The sequence below is a fragment of the Mobula birostris genome, chromosome 29 (genome assembly GCF_030028105.1).
Source record: "Mobula birostris isolate sMobBir1 chromosome 29, sMobBir1.hap1, whole genome shotgun sequence".
Taxonomy (NCBI): Eukaryota; Metazoa; Chordata; class Chondrichthyes; order Myliobatiformes; family Myliobatidae; genus Mobula; species Mobula birostris.
In genome coordinates this window covers 3261839-3277561 of record NC_092398.1, presented here as the reverse complement: position 1 = coordinate 3277561, position 15723 = coordinate 3261839, and the positions used below count along the sequence as shown (strand labels likewise).

Sequence of the window (15723 nt, the reverse complement as noted above, 5' to 3'; positions counted from 1 at the left end):
ACACATATACACACAAACAGCACACACATACAGACTGACAAGATGCACACATAGATTGACAACACATACACACACACAAAGACACCCATAGAGACATACAGACAGCACACATACAGATCGACAGCACTCAGGCAGACAACACACAGACACAAACAGCACACAGACAGACAATACACACACACACACACACACAAAGACACAGACAGCATACACACATACAGACACCACACACAGACACACACAAACAACAGACACGTACAGACTGACAACACACATACAGATCGACAGCACTCAGGCAGACAACGCACAGACACAAACAGCACACAGACTAACAAAACATACATACAATATATACACACACACACACACACACACACACACAAAAACACAGACATGTACAGACTGACAACACACATACAGACAGCACTCACACAACACATAGGGACACAAACTGCACACATATACAGACTGACAACACATTGACACACAGACAGCGCACACACACACACGAACAGCACACATACACATACAGACACACAGACGGACAGCACACATATCGAGACACAGTCAGACAGCACACACACACACAAACACAGAGAAACAAACAAGCGAGAGCATGGCTTAAAAACTTGTGAAGAAAAGCATTAATTTAAAACCGTTCAGTGTGACAGCCAGCACTGACTCACTCAACAAATGCAGAAAATCCATCGCTCATCCCAATGTCTCAGTGCCCAAATCTTTCTCTCCACTCCTGGCCCCTCACATTCTACCAGCAATCTTTAAACGACAGAATCCCTTGAGAGACACACTTCATAACAATGCAGCGATACTTAACTGGGTCAATTAACAAATATATTGTCTAAAAAAATCAAGATTACATTACCTTCAGCTTTAGTATAATTTGTTTTCTAAAACTGCCTCAAAAAGATGATCATGAAGCAGGAAGCCATCTGGCCCCAAAATGATGTGTTATGAAGGAGAATTCTGCAAAGGAAAAAAAAGTATATCTAATACCTACACATACTGACAGTTGTTTGTGACTGTAGGTCATTGTAAAAGAAATCTTTTCTGTCAAACAGAATTAAATGACATATTCAGTCCCCTGCATAAACCACCGGCCCTTTACAAATATAAATTCTGTACGCCGTGTAAACAAATAAATTGCTCTGCAGTCTCTGACTTTTCAGCTGAAGTGTAACATTTAATGGTTGCTTCAGTTTGTACAAGTCAGGGAGATGGGAGAAAGGGGGAGGGAGGAAAAAGAGAGACAGAGACACAGAAAGAGAATCTCTCTCTCTCTCTCTCTTACACACTCACACACACATTCACCCCTAAGTACATATACATTTCAGTTCCAGTTATGGGATCTGTGGCAAGCACCAGAAAGACTGTACAACTAAGTTTGCACCATCATTCTCTCCTCTCTTCCTCCCTCCCACCCACTCCTGAATTTCTGAGAGGTACAACGTGCTTTTAATTTAAGACTCCGAACACTGCCAGCATCACAATGTTCCTGTGACTGTCCTCAGACACAGACATTAAAATGCACAACGGTGAAAGCAGACCACACAAATGCACTGCATGGCCAGCCAGTGCATACCACACTCCCCCAGCTAACCGTTCCTCCGACTTAAACACGAAAAGCTGGGAGGAGGGTGGTGAGCAGATGCTGACAGGGGTTTTTTTGGATTGAATGCCTTCTAAATAAGAAATAGTTGACAATTTGGAATAAAACATTTATTAGTAACCAAGAACAGAGTTATGTGGAAACTAGACACTGGTTTAGTTAATGCTTGCAGGGACAAGCTATCACTCTGCATATCCAGAAACACAAATATCATTGCCCTTCTTTGGAATTACACAATTCATTCGTGTAGTTAATTCCTGGAAGAACATCCAAATTTAAAACAGGTAGAGCAAGAATGGATGTAGGTGTGGTAAACCATGTATATATGTTGTAACTCGATTACCTGTCTGGACACACCCCTCTGCTGACTGCCCCTGTGGTTCCTCCCACAGAGTCCTGTATAAAGGTGTTCGCCTTGCCCCTCCCCCTCAGTCCGGGGGCAGGCACTCACTGTGGAGGTCGTATTGTACAGCGAATAAAAGCCTTTCAGTATTTTACCAAACCTCAGTCTTTTGGAGTAATTGAAGGTGCTTCAGTAGGTAAGACAGTTGCATTTAATTATTTGTTTATCAATGACTCATTTAACACACTGTAGGTTCTTAAGGGTAACTTCTGCCAATGAAGAGTTGCAAAATTGCAATCCAAACATCATGTCTTTCAAACATTGGCAAAACCTCAGGATGACAAATACACCAATCCTTTTCACTGGCATACTCAAGAGATCCAAACTGGTTTCTAAGTTCAAAGTTCATATATGTCACCATATACAACCCTGAGACTCATTTTCTTGTAGGCATACTCAACACATCCATAATAAAATAATAACCATAGCAGAATCAATGAAAGTCTGCACTGACTTAGGCGATCAACCGGTGTGCAAAAGACAACAAACTGTGCAAATACAAAAAAAAAGAAACAATATTAACAAATAAATAAGCAACAAATATCGAGAGTCCTTGGAAGTGAGTCCATCAGTCATGGGTTCATTTCAATGATAGGGAAGTGAAGTTGAGTGAAGTTACCCCCTTTGGTTCAAGGGCCTGATGGTTGAGGGGTAATAACTGTTCCTGAACCTGGAGGTGTGAGTCCTGGGGGCTCTTATACCTTCTTCTTAATGGCATCAGTGAGAAGAGAGCATGTTCTGGGTGGTGGGAGTCCCTGTTGATGGATGCCGCTTTCCTGCGACATTTTGTGCTTCATAAAACTTCTACATTCTATTTTTTTTTTAACTTAAACCAGGTAGCCTGTCTACACACACAAAATGCAGGTGGAACTCAGCACGTCAGGCAGCATCTACGGAAAAGAATAAACGGTCGGCGTTTCGGGTCGGGACATCTGTCTGCAGTGCAGTGGAAGCATCTGCCCCAGCAGAGGCTGTGGGCAATGCAGTCAGAGCAGTTATCTTCAGGTGGGAATATAAAACTCAGGGCTTGTCTGCTCCCTGAAAGGCTGACCTAGGCATTTAACAGGTGCAGAGTGAGTTCTCCCCAACTTCATGACCAATTCTTGTCTCAATAAGTGGATCATCACCAAACTCTAGATTTAGGAACTGACTACGTGTATTTTAACGACCATTTTTCTTCTGCAAGCAACAGTTGACTGTGCACAAAAAACAAGCTTCAGCCCCACCCAACATCAGTCTTGACATCGGCTGCTGGCTGTGTGGTGCTTACACGTTCTCTTTGTCACCTCATGGGTTCACTGCCGTTTCCTCCCACGTTCCAAAGGCGTGAGGGTTGGTGGCTTATCGCCCCAGTGAGGGATAAATCTGATGTAAGATGATCGGAGTTCATTCAATTAATAGAACATTGCAGTACAGTACAGGCACTTCAGTCCACAGTGTTGTGCTGACCTTCTGACCTACTCTAAGATCATTCTAACCCTTCCCTCTCACATAGCCCTCCACTTTTCTTTCATCCATGGTCCTAATGGGACATGGGACATATGGGAGTGGGGATGACTGGAAGAATTGGACCAGCCCATGATTGAATGGCAGAGCAGACTCGACGGGCCGAATGGCCTACTTCTGCTCCTATATCTTATGGTCTAAGCTATGAGTCTCTTAAATGCCCACAATGTAGGGGTTCCCAACCTGGGGTCCACGGACCCCTTGGTCAATGGTAGGGGTTCATAGCATGAAAAAAGTTGGGTAACCCTGCCCTAATATATCTGCCTCTACCACCACCCATGGTAATGCGTTTTACACACTCATCGCTCTCTGTGTAAAAGACCTACTTCTGACATCCTTCCCTATACCTTCCACCAGTTATCTTAAGCTGTACTCGCTTGTATTAGTCATTGCGACCCTGGGGAAAAGGTGCCAGCTTTCCACTCTTTCTAAATATACACCTCTATCAAGTTGCCTCTCCTCCTTCTACACTAACCCTATCTTCTGAAGACATGTTCTCCAAGCCAGGCAGCATCCTTGTAAATCTCCCCTGCGTCCCTCTAAAGTTTCCACATCCTTCCTACAATGAGGCAACCAGAATAAATATGCCAAGTGTGGTCTAACCAGAGTTTTATAGAAATGCAACATCACCCTGCGGCTCTTGAACTCAATCCCCCGACCAATGAAGGCCAGCACACTATACGCCTCCTTAACCACCCTATCAACTTGCATGGACCCTACAATCCCTTTGTTCGTCCACGCTGCTAGGAATCCTGTGAATTGCTGCAGAGAGGAGGTGAGTGGTAGAATCTGAGGGAAGTTGATGGGAATGTAGTGAGAATAAGAAGGGTATTAGATCATCAAGTTTCAAGTTTAGATAATAAGACCATAAGATACAGGAAAAGAATTAGACTATTTGGCCCATCTGCTCTGCCATTTCATCATGGCTGATCCATTTCCCTCTCAGCCCAATCTCCTGCCTTTTCCCTGCATCTCTTCACGCTCTGACTAATCAAGAATCTATCAATGTCTGCCTTAAATATACCCAATGACATGGCCTTCACGGCCACATGTGGCAACAAATTCCATAGATTCACCACTCTCTGGCTGAAGAAATTCTTCATCTCCATTCCAGAAGGACACCCCTCTATTCTGAGGCTGCACCCTCTGGTCTTAAGGCTCCCCCACCATAGAAACATCCTCTCCACATCCACTCTTTCGAGGCCTTTCAACATTCGAGATGTTTCAATGAGATCCCCCTCAATCTTCTGAATTCCAGTGAGTAGGGGGCCAGGGCCATCTAACACTCTTCACTAGACAAGCCTGTCAATCCCAGATTCTCATGAAACTCCTTTGAACTCTCTCCAACGTCAGCACATCCTTTCTTAGAAAAGGGACCCAAAACTGCTCACTATACTCCAAGTGAGGCCTCTCTTGGTTGATTAATGTAATTTCCAGTACACAAGTGTAAAGGAGAATGAAATAATTGTTACTCCAGATCTGAAGCAGCACAAAAATCTCATAAGATTGAGAACACCATAATAACAAAACATAATATATGTAGTAAATGCATACAATAGCTTATATGCATAGATTGTATGCCTATATAGTGACATTAGGTACAGCAGTGTCTGTACATAAGGTGACTGACAGGAAATGATAAAGTAATAACCATAAAGACCATATCGAAAATGAATCTCAGAGTAGTGTATGGTGACACATATGCACTTTGATAATATATTTACCTTTAACTTTGAACAAGTAGTGGTTGTGGGTGTGGAGGGGGTGTCTTAGTGGGTGGAGGTGTTGATCAGCCTTACTGCTCAGGAAAAACATCTGGTTTTCAGTCTGCTGGTCCTCGAGTGGATGCTATGTAGCCTCCTCCCTAATGGGAGTGGGACAAATAGTCCGTGAGAATGGTGGGTGGGATCCTTCATAACCATCTCCCTGCTGTTTATTTTATGAGTGTAAATTATTCTGAGATTGACTGGAGATTTGGATTCATACTACATAAAGAGAAATCTTCCATTTTGAAGTTGCAACTTATCTCCACCGTGGCGTATACGTGTCGTATAGAAGGCCAATGGCTTGATATCACCTTGAGTAGTATCACAATGTTTTTATACATGATTGAGGACATGACACAAGGCAGAAAAATTACCATCTGTACAGATTTAGAACACAAAAGATTTTGCAGATGCCAGAAATCCAGGGCAACACACACAAAATGCTGGAGGAGCTCATTAGGTCAGGTAGCATCTATGGAAATGAATAAAATAGTCGACATTTTGGGCAGACGACATTTATCAGGACTGGAAAGGAAAGGGTAAGACCTTTTCCACCTATCACCTCTCAGCTTCCTACTTCAAGCAACACACATAAAAGTTGCTAGTGAACGCAGCAGGCCAGGCAGCATCTCCAGGAAGAGGTGCAGTCGACGTTTCAGGCCGAGATCCTTCGTCAGGACTTCTTACTTCATCCCTCTTTCCGCAACCAACTGGCTTCACCTATCACTTGCTTGCTTATACTTCTTTTACAACCTCCCCAAACCTTCTTATTTTCACTTCACACCCCCTCCCACTTCCTGTCTGGTCCCAATGATGGGTCTCGATCTGAAATGTTGATTTTTATTCACCTCCATAGATGCTGCCTGACCTGCTGCATTCCTCCAGCATTTTGTAGGCGTTGTTCTGTAAAAATTTAGCTTACATTACCCTCCTAATACTTCTTTGTTTTAAACACAAAATACCGTGAATTTATCACAGACTGAGATCTGAAAGGCAAGCTTCTGAGATCACAGCAAAAGATAGAGGAATAAGAAACAACAGCAATACATGGACAACGTAAAGGTAATTGGGAAGGATTCATTCACAACCTCTGAGGAACAGTAACATTCTGAGTTCTGCATGATCTTGCCTAAAAGACTATTAATTGCCTTCTGCAACATTTTCACAAGGCTATATAAGTTTTAACAGTTGATGCAATAACAGACCAACAGGAAAGGAAAAGGTCAGGTTGACCACTCTGTTTGACCTACTGAATGGTCCCAGAATTTTTTATGCTTATCGTAGATTCCCAGAATTTGCAGGGTTTTTTTTGATTTTCACTTATCACGCTTTTGAACTAAGAAAGTTAAATTCAAATGTTAACGATTTATAGGGCTGTGTGTACACTGGACTGAATGGCAGTGTGGAGAAATGTCTCTACTAAAGAAGGTGTAAGGCGCCCCTTCCCTCCGCTAGCCTGCAGGTCACCCTCGGGCAAGGTGTAGCACCTGCTTAGCCCCCCTGATCAGGGTCATGTGAAGACATGGGAGCAGATGGTGGATGGTCGTATGAGCAGCTGGTGCACATCACAAGTCCCGGTTATGCAACCACTGACAGCAGGCAGACAATCTCTGAAGAGTATTGATAATGGCTGGGGTCAGCCGTCTTGTAAAGACACTGCCCAAAAGAAGGCAATGACAAACTACTTCCATAGAAAAATTTGCCAAGAACAATCATGGTCATGGAAAGACCATGATGGCCCATATCATACGACACGGCACATAATGAAGGTACAGTCAGAAATGTCAGAAATTCTATTTTGACTACACTGCAATCTGGTGCTGGAAATGTTGACCGCAGATCCAACATTGAACAGAGTAGGGAACTGTGCAGGCTCTTTGGCCCACAACTCCACAGCAGACTCCGGAATTTGTTGCTACAGGCTGCTATGGAGGCCAAGTTATCGGGTATATTTCAATAGTTACATTTAATATTTGAGAAATGTTTACAATATACATCCAGCAATTCTTGTTCTTCACAGACATCCACAAAAACAGAAGTCAAGTCAAAGTACATTTATTATCAAAGGATGTATAAATTATACAACCTTGAGATTTGTTTGCTTACAGGCAGTCACAAAGCAAGGAACTCGACAACCCCCAGTGCCCGCAGAGAAAGAGGGAAAAAAACAAATCATGCAAACAATAGAAGCAAGCAACAACACGCAATTCCGAACCAAACTGAGTTCTTAGGTGCAAATCCCCAGAGCAGCCCAGAGGAGGCCCATAGCCTCAGTATTCAGTTCATCATATTAGTGAGGCAAATTGCTGTAAAGTTTGCAGACATGAAGCACAGCAGCCAGGGGCAGCCCTAGCGTCATGGAGAGAGGAGCCCCCAGACTATCAGGGCTAGCGTTTAAGTTGTGTCCCAAAGAAAGAGTGACAATAAAAACATTAGAGCCCCAAAGACCCCCTAATCCCCCCTCCCACGTACAAGCAGCAGCAAAGCATCAACCCATCCCTACCCCACTTACTTCAGCAAAAAAATCAGCACCCTCCACCCCCAAGCAATAGCAATAGCCACCAAGAAAGACGATGATCTGCAACAAAAAATAATTGTTCACACTGACAATTCAGCATACCACAGGCTCTCCCTCCCCAGTAAAGGGACAAAGAGATGTCACCCTTTCACAGTGAGAGGGGAGACATACCAAAACAACTCAATGATTTGCAAAGATAAAGGCAGAGGTTGATAGATTATTGATCAGTCAGGGCATGAAGGGATATGATTGGGGCTGAGAAGGAAAATAGCTCAGCCACGATGAAATGGTGGAGAAGACTTGATGGGCCAAATGGCCTAATTCTGCTCCTATATCTTATGGTCTTATACAATATGGTGCCAACCTATATAAATCTACCTTATGATCCATCAATCCTTCCCTCCCATGCAGACCATAACCCCCCATTTCTCTTTCTGCAGTGATATGGAGGTGTTGCCAAGAAGCTCACCTCATGAATCACACAAACTCTGCCCTTTACACGACAGTCAGATCCTCAACTTAATCTTCAACTCCAGCTTCAATGCAAAGACACCACCCACCCTAGACATTCTCTCTTCACCAAAGCTTGAAAGAACATACCATCCAGAAGCTCAAAAACAGCTTGTATCCCACTGTTTTAAAACTACTAAATGGTTCCCTAGTACAATAAGATTGATCCTTAACCTCGTAATCTAACTAATTAAGACCTTGCATCTTATTATCTACCTGCACTGCTCTTTGTACCTCCAAGAGGACCATAACCTTGCTGTAGGGTTTGGAGGCTTGTATGCCTCAATGACCTAGAGAGTTATGCTGGCTGGAATCAGGGCTTTATACTTTGGCTCTTGGTAGGGTCACCCATGCCAAACAGGTCAAAGGGTAGAGGCCAGACTAAGAGTGGTCCACCTGTCCTCCAGGTTCAGAGGTTCAGCTCTGGGCTAACAACCTTGAATGGTCAAAAAAAAAGTATGGAAACAACAATGAAGAATTTTTCTATCTCTGTGTGTGACGCTATGAAGGCCATGAATAGACAGAAAAGGAGGACCTTTATTGCTGCCCTAACTGCCAGCAGTGTGACAGGCAGTAAGTCAGTACTGCACTCTGGAACATGTAGAACATCTAAGAACAGGCCATTCAGCCCACAATGTTGTACCAAACCAGCTAAAAAGAAAATCAAAAATACCCAAACACTAATCCCTCTTACCTACATAATATCTATATTCTTCCATCTTCCTTATATCCATGTGCCTATCCAAATGTCTCTTAAAATAAGCTGTGTTTGCCTCTACCACCATACCAGGTAGTGCATGCACCACCTTCAGAGTTAAAAAACTTGCCCCTCACACACCCCCTTGAAACCTACCCCTCTCGCCTTCAATGCATGACCTCAGGTACTGGACATTTCTACCCTGGGATAAAGATACTCCCTGTCTACTCTATCTATGCCTCTCATAATCTTGTAAACCTCTATAAGGTCTCCCCTCAGCCTCCGACGCTCCAGAGAAAAGAACCCAAGTTTATCCATGCCCTCTAAACCAGGCAGTATCTTGATAAACCTCTTAAACCTCTTTTACACCCACTCCAATGCCTCAACATCCTTCCTGAACTGTACGCAAAACTCCATATGTGGTCTAACCAGAGTTTATAAAGCTGCAATATAACCTCCTGACTTGCAAACTCAATGCCTAGACTAATAAAAGTCAGCATTCCTTAAGCCTTCTTAACTACCTTATCAACCTGTATAGCCACTTGCAAGGAACTATGAACGTGGATCCCAAGTTCGAGATGTGGGAGGAAACTGAAGAGTGTGGGGGAGATCTATGTGGTCACCAAGAGAAGGTGAAAGCCCACACAGCCAAGCAAAACGGTCATATTTGAACCAGGATTGCTTGAGGAGGCAGCATTAATGCTACAGCTCCATGTGGCCCGGAATTAGTTACCTGAAAAGACCAAACTAGATGCCTTCAACTGGTATCTGAAAATTCCAACGTAGATCTCATTTTGGCTTCTTTCTCGCCATCAACAGCCTCGTCCCGACCAGAAGACGGAAACAACCTCCTCTCCAGCTTCATTAACTAAATTCTTGATGACTAAACTGTCAGGCAGGGTTCGAAGTTCATCTCATGCCTGAAGCTTCTAAGCCTTTACCTGAACACAGGAGGCGGTTTCTTCTGGGATTACGCAATACAACGCTATGTAACCCACGTCCAAACAACTGACAAAAATTAACAATCCCAAGATAGTGAACACTTTATTAATTTTGTTAAATGCCACAGCGCAACTTCAGAAACCTTTGTTGTTTCCTTCATAGAGTCATAGAGCATGACAGTACAGAAATAGGCCCTTCAGCCTACCTAGTTCATGCTGAACTATTATTTTGCTGACTGCCACCGACCTGGACCATAACCTTCATATCTGTCCTATCCATATGCTTATCCAAACTTTTCTTAAATGTTGCACTCAACCTCACAACCACCACTTCTGATAGCAGCTAGTTCCACACTCAGCACCCACTGAGTGAAGATGGTCGTTCCCCTTACATATTTCATCTCTCACCCTTAACCTACTTCTGGTCTCACCCAGCCTCAGTGGAAAAAGCCTGCTTGCACTCGCACTATCTATAACCCGCATAATATTGAACATCCGTACTCACAAAGTTCAAAGTAAATTTATTATCAAAGTACATACACGTCACTATATACAACCTTGAGATTCATTTTCTTGTGGGTAATTCACAATATATACAAAGAATCACAAAAGAATCAATGAAGAACTTCACACAAGACAGACAAAACAAACAACCAGTGTGCAACAGACAAGTTGCACAAATACAAAAAGAATGAAATACTAAATAAACAAACAATAAATATGGAGAACATGAGACGAAGAGTCCCTGAAAGTGAGTACATTGGCTATGGGAGCATTTCAGTGATGGAGCAAGTGAAGTTGAGTGAAGTTCTCCCCTTTGCTGCAACAGCCTGATGGTTGAGGGGTAGTAACTGTTCCTCAACCTGGTGGTGTGAGTCCTGAAGCTCCTGTGCCTTCTTTGTGATGGCAGTAGTGAGAAAAGACCATATCCTGGGTAGTGGAGGTCCCTAATGATGGACGCTGCTTTTCTGTGACAATGCTCCTTGTGGATATGCCCAATGGTGAGGTGGCCTTTACTTGTGATGGACTGGGCTGTATCCACTACTTTTTGTAAGCTTTGCATTTCAAGGACACTGGTGTTTCCATACCAGGCCATGATGCAACCAGTCAATATACTCTCCACCACACATCTAAAGAAGTTTGTCAAAGTTTTAGATGATACACTAAATCTTCACAAACTTCTAAGAAAGTAGATGCCCTCATTCTCCTGCGTTCCAGGGAATGAAGTCCATGGAAGAATGAATTTTATAAGTCTTTATTCTTTGGAACATAGAAGATTGAGGGGAGATTTAACAGAAGTATACAAAATAATGAGGGGTACAGATAGGGTAAATTCAAGCAGGTTTTTCCACTGAGGTTGGGTGAGACTACAACTAGAGGTCATGGGTTAAGGTGAAAGGTGAAAAACTTAAGGGGAACTTGACATGAAACTTCCTCATTCAGAGGGTTATGAGAGTGTGGAATGAGCTACCAGCACAAGTGGTGGATGCAATTTCTATTTCAATGTTTAAGAGAAGTTTGGATAGGTACATGGATGGTAGGGGTATGGACAGTCATGGTTCAAGTGCAGGGCGATGGGAATAGGCAGTTTAAACGGTATGGCATGGACTAGAAGGACCAAAAGGCTTGTTCCTTTGCTGTAACTTTCTATGACTGTATGACTTGTGAGCTGACCCCAGCACCCCCTTAGGTTGCATTGGCTGTTAATGCAAACGATGCATTTCACTATGATTCCATGTACACCAGCTAAATAAATCTGAATCTTGAAGGCGTTCGAGATGCCTCTAGATAGGCACATGAATGCACAGGGAAGGGAGGACATGGATCATGTGTAGGCAGAAGGTATTTAGTTTAATTTGGCTTCATGTTCAGCACAGACATTGTGGGCCGAAGGGCCTGATCCTACACTGTACTGTTCTGTATTTACGCTTATCTCATTTGCATGCTTCAAGACAGTTCCATTTTGTGCCTTGTCTGTTTAAGTATCTTTCCAAATGCCTCTTAAAGGCAGGGATTGTACTTGACTCTGCCACCTCCTCTGGCAGCAAGCTAATGATATCAAACACCCTGTACAGAAAAAAAAATTAACCCTCAGATCTCCAGAACTTACCCTTCAGATCTTCCTGCCAAGTTTCCAGTAATATATTTTTTTAAAAAAATAAGAAAATCACTCTTAGCATGTGTTAAAATAATTACTTTGGCAATAAATACAACTCAGTTAGGAGGACTGTGGTGTTGGGGGGGGGGGGGGGGGGAAGGGTATGTAGGCGGGCTCCACCCATACACAATTAATCCAGCATCTAGTTGGCTTCACATAGTGATCTGAAACACAGGTCCCACCATGACAGCGAATGAACAGTGCAGCCAGGTACGGGGAGAACAGAGGAAACTTGATTGTCTTCGTCCTCCTAGGGCAATCCACTCTCCCCACCTTGGATAAAGCTACCCCCTGTTCCTGGTTCCTGGTAGCTTCAACGAGGTACAAATAGGTCCAGGAAAATCTACACTTAGGGCAGACCAGGTGGGGAGTTGTTTCTGCACCAAGTTCTCACAGATATCTCCCTCCCACCCTCTTTCATGGCTTGGCTTCGTGAACGAAGATTTAGGAAGGGGGCTGTCCAAGTCTTCTGCAGGCTTGCTGGTGGCTGACGAGGCCAATACGGGACAGGCAGGTCCGGCCACAGCGGCTGCAAGGGAGAGGATGGTCGTAGACGTGGGCGTGTCCTTCGGCCTGTGCAATGCTATTTTAGGTGGAGTGCAGTGTACGCGGTACTGGCCCCACCCTTTACACCCAGGGTTCATCTGCCATAGCCTAGCAGGCTGGGACAGTGACAGCGAGGTCCTTGGGTCGTAGGAGTTACGTTGGAGTGTCCTTCTCCTAGGTGGATGGCCTGACAAGGCTAACGAGCCCCACCTGCCCAGGTTTGGATTCAGAGTTGCCTGACATTCGCATTATGTGCCGTGGCGTATGACGTAGGCGATCATGGTCCTGGCAAATTCTACAGAAGTGGGTCGCCATTGCCTTCTTCAGGGCAGTGTCTTTACAAGACGGGTGACTCCGGCCACTATCAATACTCTCCAGAGACCGTCTGTCTAGTGGTATTGGTCGCATAACCATGTTTTGTGATATGCACCAGGCGCTCATATGACCTTCCACCACCTGCTCCCATGGTTTCACGTGACCCTGATTGGGGGGTGGGGGGATGGAGGGAGGGCGAGTGGAGGGAAGGAGCACCTTGCACCTCTTTTGGTAGAGACTTATCTCCACCCCACCACCTGATATATATATATCACAGAGGTCTCTAATTTATGGGTTAAGAATGTGCTTAAAAGACCTGAATATTCTAAGTATTTCAAGATGTTGCCAGAGTGCAGAGACTTGTTGCAAGCTGCCCTCAGCGATCTACAGGTTACTTCTATAAAATCCTTCTACTCTTTTAAATGTCAATGCCGTGACTCCAAGAATTACAAACAATGTTCTTTTAAATTTATTTATAAGGTCTGGCATCTTCCGATCTCGTGGATATAGTGTTATATAAACCAGAGTCCCAGACTCTCATGGACTACTGAACGGTTCTCTCGGATAGTAAGATAGACTCTTGACCTCATAGTCTGCCTCATTATGGCCCTTGCACCTTAAGGTCTGTCTGCACGGCACTTCCTCTGCACCTGCAAGAGTTTATTCTGCACTCTGTTACTGTTTTACCTCGCACTACCTCAATGCACTGCTGGAAGGAAATGATCTGTATGAATGGCATGCGAGACAAACTCCCACTGTTACTTGGTATATGTGACAATAATAAACCAATTTTTCATTTTTTTAAAATTCCGCAGAGAGTTGATTCTGATAGGTTGCTGTCATTGAATGCGTACCAATGCATACATGTAGCTTGTTCATTGGTGAGAGAGAGTTTGTTGCCGATTCTTGAGTGGGGGATCTCGAAATAAAAGTGACACTGCAGACTGTAACATTAAAACTGCATGCAGTTGGCCTCCCCTCTCACTGTGGCAGGAGTGATACTTCTCTCTCTCTCCCTTGTTAGTGAGAGAGCGAGAGCCTGTGGCATGTCGAATTGTTGAGATGAACAGTGGTTTTTCACGGACTTTGCATTGCAGGTAGTGGGTAGTGGGGGGGGGCTGATGCTTTTTGCTGGACTAAGTTGGGGGTGGTGGAGGAGAAGGGTTGATGCTTTGCTGGTGCTTGTGTGTGGGAGGGCGGGGCTTTGGGGTTCTAACATTTTCTCTGTCATTTGTTCTTTGAAGTTTTTCTTCTGTTTCAATGACATCTGTGAAGAGTAAGAATTTCAGGTTGTGTATTGTATACATTCTCTGATATTAAATTGAACCACTGAATAACAGAGAATAACGGGGTGAGAGAGCAGCGGCACAGTAGCAGATGCATTAGGAGAATTTAAAAAACTCTTCAGTACATGATGACTGAAAAATGAAGAGCTATGTGGGAGGGAAGCCTCCAGGAGGACCACAACCATATCATAGAGTTTGGAGGCTTGCATGCTTCCAAGACCCAGAGAGCTATATTGGCTGGAGTTAGGCCTTTGTGCTTTGATTCTTGGTAGGGTTAAGCAAACAGGTCGAAAGGTAAGATTGGTCCATCGGGCCTCCAGGTTCGGGGGTTCAGCTCAGGGCTAACAACCCTGACTGGTCAAACCAAACTGTTACGGAAGCAGCAACAAAGAATCCTTCTACACCTGAGTGTGATGGTATTCCTGAGTCTCCACCTGGGACTTGTGTGACTGACAGTAGAAACCAAGAGGTTTCTGACACGATGAAGGATGAAGGAAGCCCTGACGCTGCCCGAGGTGGAGGACCTTCATTACTGCCCTAAATGCCAGTGGCATAATGGGCAGTAAGTAAGTATATGGGAGGGAAGGGTTAGAGGAGGGGTTCCCAACCTTTTTTTATGCCTACCATTAACTGAGGGGTCCATGGACTCCAGGTTGGCAACCACTGCCTTCCATCATCAGATTTCTGATCAGACAATGGACCCAAGAACACTACCTCACTATTTTTGCTCTCTTTTTGCAATACTTATTTAATATATAGCATATATTCCTTATTGTAATTTATAGTAATATTTACGCACTGCACTGTATTGCTGCTAGAAAAACAACATATTTCATGATGTATGTCAGCGATAATAAACCTGATTCTGATTCAGTCTCCTCCCCTATCTGATTTCTTCTTCAGCCCTTTACCTTTTCCACCTGTCATCTCCCACCCTATCATTTCATTCTCCCTCCCTCCCCCACCCACCTTGCCCCTCTCACTTGGTCTCACCTTTCACCTGCCAGCTTGTACTCCTTCCCCTCGCCCCCACCACCTTCTTCTGGCTTCTTTCCCCTTCCTTTCCAGTCCTGAGGAAGGATCTTGGCCCGAAACGCTGACTGTTTATTCCTCTGCACAGATGTTGCCTGATCTGCTGAGTTCCTCCGGCATTTTGGCGTGTTGCTCTGGACTTCCAGCATCTGCAGAACCTCTTTTGTCTTTTCTTTGGGTTTGTTGCTTTTCTAATCGAAAGAGCCCTTTCTGTGGAGGAAGGGAACGGGTGTTGCGGTCTTTGTTACAATGGCAACAGCATCTTTCAGCAGATGGGAAGGAGTGCTCGGAATCATGAGCTGCTTCGCGCACCATCATCTGAAATTGTTGCAAAGCGTGCAGTGCAGCAGTCATTTCCAACAATCCAGGCAACAAAATCCAATAATGACAAAATATTATTAAGGAGGATAGCCAACAC

The 15723-nt window shown here is 44.1% G+C and overlaps 1 protein-coding gene across 9 annotated transcripts in view; it reads right to left on the bottom strand.

Moving 5' to 3' along the window:
• The window catches only part of ahdc1 (AT hook, DNA binding motif, containing 1), a 302888-nt gene that overhangs the window by 56157 nt on the left and 231008 nt on the right, over positions 1-15723 (bottom strand). For 3 of the 9 annotated variants that reach the window (XM_072246560.1, XM_072246558.1, XM_072246567.1), the window contains exon 2: positions 884-984. The exons of the other annotated variants lie outside the window; for them this stretch is intronic. The gene's annotated coding sequence lies outside the window, so the exon portion shown is untranslated. The remainder of the gene's footprint in view (positions 1-883; positions 985-15723) is intronic. 9 annotated transcript variants of the gene reach the window in all.